Source organism: Sus scrofa, chromosome 1, assembly GCF_054392235.1.
Source record: "Sus scrofa isolate SSC_HxYL_T2T_F1_AM1 chromosome 1, Sscrofa_HxYL_maternal_Yorkshire_Landrace_v2.0, whole genome shotgun sequence".
Taxonomy (NCBI): domain Eukaryota; kingdom Metazoa; phylum Chordata; class Mammalia; order Artiodactyla; family Suidae; genus Sus; species Sus scrofa.
In genome coordinates, this window is record NC_139383.1 from 88,675,798 (window position 1) to 88,685,510 (window position 9,713).

Sequence of the window (9,713 nt, forward strand, 5' to 3'; positions counted from 1 at the left end):
ATAAATATAAAGATGATAGAAATATACAATCTCAGAAAAGAACAGATAAGAAGCCAGGAAAATGGAATTTCCAAACTATGTGAATTCTGACCAAAATAAGAATGATGCCAAGCTTTTCATCAAACAGATCTCTATTTTCTCAAATTGATAACTGTTTAAAAATCTTTTGTAAAAAAGGAGGAGGAAGAAGATGAACTCAAAATAAAGCCATGAAACAGTTCCAAGGGAGTTTTTGGTGATAGAAAACTCTGTAGTATTTTAATCGCATACTCAATTTATGCTGTTGACTTTCATTTAGAAACTTTTGACTGTGAGGAATTCAACTATTTTTTTTTAAATTTCTGGATTCTTCCTGGGAGCATAGATGACAAATTCATAGGCATCTTATAAGAAAATCAGTTTTACAAAATATTCAACATTTATTTCCAGGGTTAATTCAGAGTTTATCAGTTTCTAGACGTAACATTGTACAAGCAGTACTGAAATATGGGAGTGTGACCTGCAATGAGGCTGTGGCAGTGGATGAGGCTGGACACATAATCCAGAGACTTGCACAAGGGTGTGTGGACATCTGATTCTGTGAGTCCACAGTTCACTCTTGTGTTGGCATCTGTGTCAGCTGGCCTGAAAGTAGAAGAATAAATGTATTGCATCTTTCTGGAGCATCTCTTTTATTCAAAATCTGGTGGGTTGAAATGTTAGGTATAAAAGCTTAAGGTGTTAATATTATAACAAATTGAGTTATGTTGTGGAGCATGCTATTTAGGATAACATTACCGTTTAAGTACAGTGGAATCTGGTAGCACATTATATGAGATCTGCTGTGGTGACTTCCTCTTCTGCTCTTTTCGATATTGTTAGAGACAGTTTGGAAGTTCGTTACAGGAAAGAGAGCTTGGATTGAAGAGAATGGGTCTAAATTTGTTTCTTTATTATAAGGTGACTATAATACTTACTTAGATTTTAAGGGCATTGCCAGGGTGAAAGGTTTTAGTTGTATGAGAAAAGCATAAGTGGAGGTGCTGGGAATTGAACCCAGGGCCTTGTGCATGCTAAGCACATGCTCTACCACTGAGCTACACCCCCATTCTGTAAATATCCTTTAAGCAGCACCTTGTAAGTCAAAGTAGGATTCTTGAACTAAGGGAGGGAAATAAAGCAGCAGTGGTGATATCATCATCAGAAGAAAAAAATTCTTAAAGATGATGAACAATCCTCAGATTCAGGGAAAATCTGAAACTCTTCTTATATTAGATTTCTTCATTGTCTAGTATTACCTGAATGCTTCTCTTAACCTAGGATTCTGAGATACTCAGAATGTGTTCCTGGATACTTTTCAGTGTGTAAATGTTAATTCTTTCTTAAACATCCTCCTTCTGATTCTTAGACCTCTTTCTCTCCAAGCAAGTTTTCAATTTCAACTAGTATTACTGAACTTGAGCTACAGTGATAAATTCATGGCAAAACAAAAACAAACAAACAAAAAAACCAAAAAATTACTCCCTAAATGACATCCTGAAGAGTTCCCATTATGGCTCACTGAGTTAAGAACCTGACATAGTGTCCATGAGGATGCTGGTTTGATCCCTGGCCTCACCCAATGAGTTACTGCAGGTGCAACCATAAAAAGAAAATAAATAAATAAATTCCTGAAAATATTCTCCCATTGCATACCTGTCAAATCTTTGCTTTTATGATAGTCTTCAAATTTAGACTATCTTTGTTTCAGAGCTGTTATTATGCCTGTACACCTTTCATTCTCTTGCCAAATCATAGCTGAAATAGCCAAATTTACAAAAGAAAAATTCTAAAAAGAAACTTACGAATAGAATATGTCATTATGATTTTCAGAGGCAAATAAGAATCAGACCATAAAATGATGGTTTAAATTAAAAGATTTCTAAAATTTATTTGTGACTTATTTAATCACCTTCTAAGACTTACCACACAAAGCTAAAATTTGTTTATTGCATGAGACCTATCTCAGCTTCAGCCTTGCCCACCCTTCTAGACTCATCTCCTGTCTCTCTGACAATGCTACTTTCTTTGAAGCCCAGATATGCTTCCCAAACAGTCCCCAAACTACCATTGCTTCATTATTCTGCATAGTTCGATAATTTTCTTCCCCAAATCACATTATTAGCAAACTCCCATTCAACATTCAACTCAGGTGTTTTTTTTTTTTTTTCCTATGGAGCGTTTCCTACCCGGCTCTCCCTCAGGCATAGTGAAACTCTCTTTTCATTTTTGGATATAATATATTCAATTCATTATCTCATGCTATATTATTTTTATATTTGCTTTTATGAGATATTGAGTCATGTAAATACAATAAAATCCACAGATTGTATATATAGAGTTTAATGACTTTTGACGACAAATAGGTATACCCGCTTAACCACCACTTTGTATCATGATATAAAACATGTCTATTATGCCCCAGAGTTCCTTTTTCCAGATAGTTCTTCCTCCCCTACACCTGGAGGGAGATACTTTTCTGATTTATTCCCTTGCCATGATTTTTTTCTGCTTTGAAACTTCATAGAACTGGAATCATTAGAACATATACTCCTTCATGCCTGGCTTCAGTGCTTTAAATCTTCTTATCCTTTTTGGTGCTTACCGATAGTTCATTTCTTTTTTATTATTTAGAAATAGTCTATTGAATACATATACCATAATCTATTTGTCCATTCAGCTCTTATGAGTTGCTTTTATACTTTGTGGTTTCTATGTATAATACTGCAGTGACTCATCTTTTATAAGACTTTTTACAGACATATGTTTTCATTGGTATTGAATAAATGACTACTAGTGGACTTGCTGAATCAAAGGGCAGGTGTATGTTGCATTTTATAAAGTCTCAATAGTTGTTATTTTTTTTTTCTTTTTGCCATTTCTTGGGCCGCTCCCACGGCATATGGAGGTTCACAGGCTAGGGGTCGAATCGGAACTGTAGCCACTGGCCTACACCAGAGCCACAGCAACAGGGGATCCGAGCCGCGTCTGCAACCTACACCACAGCTCAGGGCAACGCCTGATCGTTAACCCACTGAGCAAGGGCAGGGACCGAACCCGCAACCTCATGGTTCCTAGTCAGATTCGTTAACCACTGCGCCACGACGGGAACTCCCAATAGTTGTTTTTTTTCATTTTAATGATTTTAATTTTTTCATTATATTTGGTTTACAGTGTTCTGTCAATTTTCTACTTTACAGCAAAGGGACTCAGTCACACACACACACACCACACACACACGCACAGACACACACACACACACAGACACACACACACACATTCTATATATACATTCTTTTTCTCGCAAAATCCTCTATTGTGTTCCATCACAAGTGACTAGATACAGTTCTCAGTGCTATACAGCAGGATCTCATTGCTTCTCTACTCCAAATGCAATACTTTGCATCTATTAACCCCAGCCTCCCAGTCCCTCCTCTTCTCTTTTCCTCCCCCTTGGCAACCACAAGGCTGTCATCCAAGTCCATGCGTTTCTTTTCTGTGGAAAGTTTCATTTGTGCCATATATTATATTTCAGATACAAGTAATATCATATGGTATTGATCTTTCTCTTTCTGATTTACTTCGCTTAGTAAGAAAGTCTCTAGTTCAAAACATGTTGCTGCAAATGGCATTATTTTATTCTTTTTTATGGCTGAGTAGTAATCCACTGTGTATATGTACCACCTCTTCTTAATCCATTCATCTGTCAATGGGCATTTAGGTTGTTTCCACATCTTGGCTATTGTGAATAGTGCTGCAACGAACATAGGTGTGCATGTAGCTTTTTCAAGGAAAGATTTATCTGGATATATGCCCAAGAGTGGGATTGCTAGATCATATGGTGGTTCTATATTTAGTTTTCTGAAGTACCTCCATACTATTTTTCTTAGTGGTTGTACCATCAATAGTTTTTCAAACCATTTTATGCTCCTACCCATCAATGCGTGCAAAGCATGCTTATTCCACATTCTTGTCAACACTTAGAATTGTCTTTTTCATTCATATTTTAAAATTGCAAATATTTAAAGTGTAAAATGAATGTTTTGACATGTGCGTACTATGAAATTATAACCGCAATCAAGATAATGAATCCCCCCAAGTTTCCTTTTGCCCTTCTGTAATCCCACCCTGCCTATCTCCTTCCCCTCCCTCAAACTTGAAATCATTGATCTGCATTCTGTCACCAAGCATTAGTTTGCATTTTATAGGATTTTGTATAATTAAATTATACAGTAAGTACTATTTTGTCTGACATTTTTCAATTGACATAATTATTCTGAGATTAGTGTATGTGGTTGCTTATAATCAATATTTTCTTCCTTTTTCTTTATGGGAAATATTCCATTGTGTATACTATAGATAGAACACCTCTGTATATCTATTCATCAATTGCTACACATTGATTGTTTCAAGTTATTAGCCCTTGTAAATAAGGCTAGAAAGAACATTCACATAAATTCTTTCTATGGATGTATGCTTTAATTTCTTCTGTGTAAATATGTGGAAGTCAAGTGGCTGAGTCATATGGTATTTTATATTTAAATTTTGAACAACGCTTGTCTCTTTCCAAGGAAATTGCCCCATTTTGCATTCCCACCAGCAAACCTTTTAGAAAAACAATTCACCACATAGGGTTTGAGTCTATTTCTAGATATTCTGTTATATTTCACTGATTTATTTGCCCATATTTAGGCTAGTAGCATATTTTGTTAATTATTAAAATAAGCCTTAAATTCTTGCAGTTTAAGTCCTTCAACTTAGCTCCTCTTCACAATTATTTTGGCCTCCAAAAGTCCTCTGCATTTCTACATGAATTTTATAACTTGCATTGCAATGTCTACAAGAAGCCTGCTTATGTTTGAACTGAGATTATGTTCAATGGCTTTATCAACTTGGGAAAGATACTGAATCTTTCCATTAAGAACATGGTGTGTGTGTGTGTGTGTGTGTGTGTGTGTGTGTGTGTGTCTATGTATCCATTTAGGTAGGTTTTTACATTTCTCTCAGTAATATTGTGTAGTTTTCTGTATAAAGTTCTTGCACACCTTTGGTCATATTTTCCCCTATATTTTTTCATGTTTTTTTGATGCTATTGAAAATGGTATCTTCAGAGTTCCCATCGTGGCTCAGTGGTTAACTAACCCAACTAGCATCCATGAGGATGCATATTCAATCCCCAGCCTCACTCAGTGGGTTAAGGATCCAGCGTTGCCATGAGCTGTGGTATAGGTCACAGAGGTGGCTCAGATCCCTCATTGCTGTGGTTCTGGCATAGGCCGGTGACTACAGCTCTGATTTGACCCCTAGTCTGGAAACCTGCATATGCTGCAGGTGTGACCCTAAAAAAAAAAACAAAAAAGACAAAAAAAAGATGGTATGTTTCTTTAGTTTCAATTTCCAATTGCTTATTGACAGTCTGTAAGCATGCAGTTGATCTTTTTTTCCATTTTAAGTAGACTTTATATTTTAGAGCAGTTTTACGTTCATTGGAAAATTGATCAGAGTACAGAGAGTTCCCATATACTCATTGTCTCAAACATACATGTCCTCCCATGTATCATCAACATCTCACACCAGGGGTCTACACTTTTTATAATCAATGAGATTGTATTGATACCTTATTATTATCCCAATTCCATAATTCACATTACTGTTCAATCTTGGTGTAACACATTCTATGGGTATTAGCAAATGCATAATAAAATGTAGCTACTATTATAATATCATATAGAATATTTTCATTGCCCATGAAATCCTTTGTGCTCTGCCTGTTCATCCCTCCCTTTCCCCAAGCCCTGGCAATAACCAACTTCATTTTTTTTTTTTCTGATGCTTGCATTTGTTTTTTCAGACTGTCATGTAGTTGGAATCATAGAGTATATGGCCTTTTCACATTGGCTTCTTTCTTTTTTTTTTTTTTTTTTTTTTTTGTCTTTTCTAGAACTACAACCATGGCACATGGAAGTTCCAAGTCTAGGGGTCTAATTGGAGCTGTAGCTGTTGGCTTGTGCCACAGCCACAGCAACATGAGATCTGAGCTGCATCTGCGACCTATACCACAGCTCATGGCAATGTCGGATCGTTAACCCACTGAGTGAGGCCAGGGATTGAAGCTGCAAACTCTTGGTTCCTAGTCGAATTTGTTAACTACTGAGGCACAATGGGAACTCACACATTGGCTTCTTCCACTTAGTGGTATGCACTTAAGATCCCTCCATGTATTTTTATGACTTAAATAACTCATTTCTTATTAGTGCCAACAAATATCCCATTGTTTTATGCTTGTACCACTGTTGCCTTACCAATTCGTCTGCTGAAGTACATCTTCGTTGCTTCTGAGTTTTGGCAATTATGAATAAAACGTTCTAAAAATATCCATGTGCATTTTATATGGATGTTTTCAACTCATTTGGGTAAATATTAAGGATTGCAATTATTGCATCATATGGCAAGAGTATATTTAGCTTTGTAAAAAACTGCCAGATTTTCTTCTGAGTCGCTGTACTATATTGCAATTCCCACCAGTAAATGAATGAGAGTTTGTTACCCCTCATCCTTGCCAGCATTGGATGTTGTCACTGTTCTGGATTTTGGATATTTTAATAGGCATGTAGTGGTAATTTATTGTTATTTTAATTTGCATTTCCCTAATAACATGATAAAGAAATTCTTTCACATGAGTATTTGCCTTCTCTTATATTCTATAATAGGAAATTTATCTTATATACTTAAATCTTATAATTTGAGGTTTTGGAGGTTCAGATTTTCCGTCATGTCATCTGAAAACAAAAATAGATTTCCTGCATTCCTGCTCTTTCTTTCGTCCTTTCAATACTTCTTTTCTTTCTTTTGTCTTTTCTTTATTCCTTTTTTCTTCCTTCCTTCCTCTTTCCTTCTTTCTTTCTAAAAATATAAGGATGTTAAAATGCGTTTGAACTTTAGAGATAAATTAAAATAAACCATTTGAAATATATATATATGATAACCATAAACAAATAACCTATAATAAATACACAAAAAAATAAAATGAAAAAGATCCAAATATAACAGTGATAGTCATCAAATCATAAGAAAACAAGAGAAGAAGAAAGGAACAGAGAAAGAATTAGAAAAACAAGCAGAAAATGGTTAGCAAAATGGCAATTAGTACATGCCTATCAATAATTGCTTTAAATTTAAATGGAATAAGTGTTCCAAACAAAAGATGAAGTAAGTGAAACACAAGACCATACAGATTCTACTTACAAGAGACTCATTTCAGATCTAAAGACTGAGAGACAGGGGATCAAAAATTGTATTCCATGCAAAAAGAAATGGAAAGAAATCTGGGGAAGAAATGCTTATATCAGGAATAACCAACTTTAAAAGCAAAGACTATACAAAGATGGGCATTACATAAGATAAAAGAATAAATCCAACAAGAATATATAATACCTGTCAACATATGGACACAGTATGGAAGCATCTATATACAGAAGGTAGATAGTAATAAATATAAAGGGAGAAATTGGAGGTAAAACAATAAGTAGGAGCCTTAACTACTCATTGGACAAATTATCCAAAAAGAAACTCAATAAGGAAACATTGGCTATAAATGACACACTAGAGTAGATTGATCTAATAGATATACTCAGAACATTTTACCCTTAAACAGCAGAATATACTTTCTTTTCAAGTGCATATGCAACATTCTCCATGATGGAACACATGCTAGGGCACAAAAAAATTCTCAAGAATTTTAAGAAGATTGAAATAATGCCAATGTATTTTCTAACTAAAAAAGTAAGATTACAACAAGAAACTACTTTTGGCAGTGTTTTTTTTTTCACACAAACATATGGAGTTTAAAAAATATTCTACTAAACAACCAATGGATCATTGAAGAAATCAAAGAGGAAATTAAAAAAAATAAACTGTACATGAATTAAAACAGAAATGCAACACTCCAATATGTGTAGGATTCAGCAAAAGCAGTTCTAAGAGGGAAGTTTGTGGCAATACAGCCTACCTCAGAAAACAAAACAAAACAAAACAAATCAAATAAACAATCTAACCTAACACCTAAAGGAACTAAAAAAAAACAAAGCCAAAGTTAGTACAAGGAAAATACAATTGAAAGAAAAGAAAAAGATCAGGAGAGAGGACAAGATGGCGGAGGAGTAGGGGGACACACTCGCCCTCTCCCACAAACACAACAAAAAAAGCACATCTACAGAATAAATGACTTGCACAGAACAGCAACCAATCGCTGGCAGAGGAACCTAAACTCCAATAACGGCAAGAAGTTCGTGACATTACTGGGCAGAATGGGAGAAAAGAGGAGAGTGAGAGAAGGTGAATCCGAGCGGGACGGGCACTCCCGAAAGGGAACTGCGGAGGAGAAAGGGATCCCACACCCTGGAAAGTCACCTACCGGGGGAAAGATCAAACAAACCGGAGGAATATCCAGATGCAGAGAAGAGTGTAGCAGTAAGTTGGAGTACAGAAAAGCCGATCAAGAACCGAACGGACCATCTGAACTATAGGCACAGTCACCAAAAATTGAGATGCCGGGGTGGGGGCTGGGCACTGAATCCTCAGCTCCAGAGGTTAGTCCCCGGGAAAGGGCCGGGGGATGCCTGGGTGGCGGCTGGGCACCGAGACCTCGGCTCCAGAGGTTAGTCCCTGGGGAAAGGGACCGGGGACGCCTGAATGGGGGCTGGGCACCGAGATCTCGGCTCCAGAGGTTAGACTCTGAGAATGGGCTAGGGGGGCGGGGCGGAGCGGAAACTGCTTGGGAGGTCTAGAAACCATTTGACAGGGCAGAGACTGCCTGGGAGATTAGAAAACAAAGCTGTCACAGAGGAAGGGAACAATACTCTAGGGGCGGGGAAGTGGAAAGCCGCATCAGAGGGAACCTGGGAGAAGAGCCTGGTCTGTGCCTGTGCTGGGGAGGGGAGAGAAGAAGGGGTGGGTCCCCATAGAATACCCCCCATGCCACAGCAAGCTTACAGGCCCGCTAGCTAGCTGAAAGCTGTGCTTCCCAGTACATCCCCTCCCCCCACCCCCACCACTCCCTACGCTCTCACCGGACCTGGGGCTGCCTGCCATCCAGGAGGGCTGGCCTCAACAATTGCCTGAAGCCTACCACCGCAGGGGCTGTCCCTGCACAGGCGTGCTTGTGCTTTGGAGGGGCTACACTTCCGCAGAGCAGCACCAAACACCACCAGCCCCCGAGAAAAGGCCTGCAGCCCAGAAAAGCTAGAACAAGCCTAGCCAGGCCATGAATATATCGGCCTAATTCTCGGATGGTTTTTCTGAGTCTGGCTGCCCTGGGGAGGAGCCTCTTGGGTTTCCAGCGGCCCTGCTACCCGCCCAAGCCCCCAGGGGGTGCCCTAGTGGATCAGCTGCATAGGACTGCCAGTTCCAGGCAGGACCCCCTGCAGCCCAGAAAAGCTGCACAAGCCTGGCCGAGTCGGGAAAAGATCTCAGATGGTCTTTCTGAGTTGGGCTGCCCTGGGGAAGAGCCTCTTGGGTTTCCAGTGGCCCTGCTACCCACACAAGCCCCCAGGGGGTGCCCCACTCCCACGGAATAGATGCTCAGCACCACCAGCCCCCTGGAAGAGCCCCTGCAGCCCAGGAAAGCTGCAACAAGCTCGGCCAGACTGTGAAAAGATCCGCCTACATTCTCAGGCTGTCCTTCTGAGTTGGGCTTC

General features: G+C 38.7%; 1 non-coding gene across 1 annotated transcript; it reads right to left on the reverse strand.

Moving 5' to 3' along the window:
* Window positions 1–1,014: 1,014 nt before the first annotated feature.
* On the reverse strand, window positions 1,015–1,086 carry TRNAA-AGC (transfer RNA alanine (anticodon AGC)). Its single transcript has one exon. It is a non-coding gene; the product is annotated as a tRNA-Ala (tRNA).
* Between the last annotated feature and the right edge of the window lie 8,627 nt (window positions 1,087–9,713).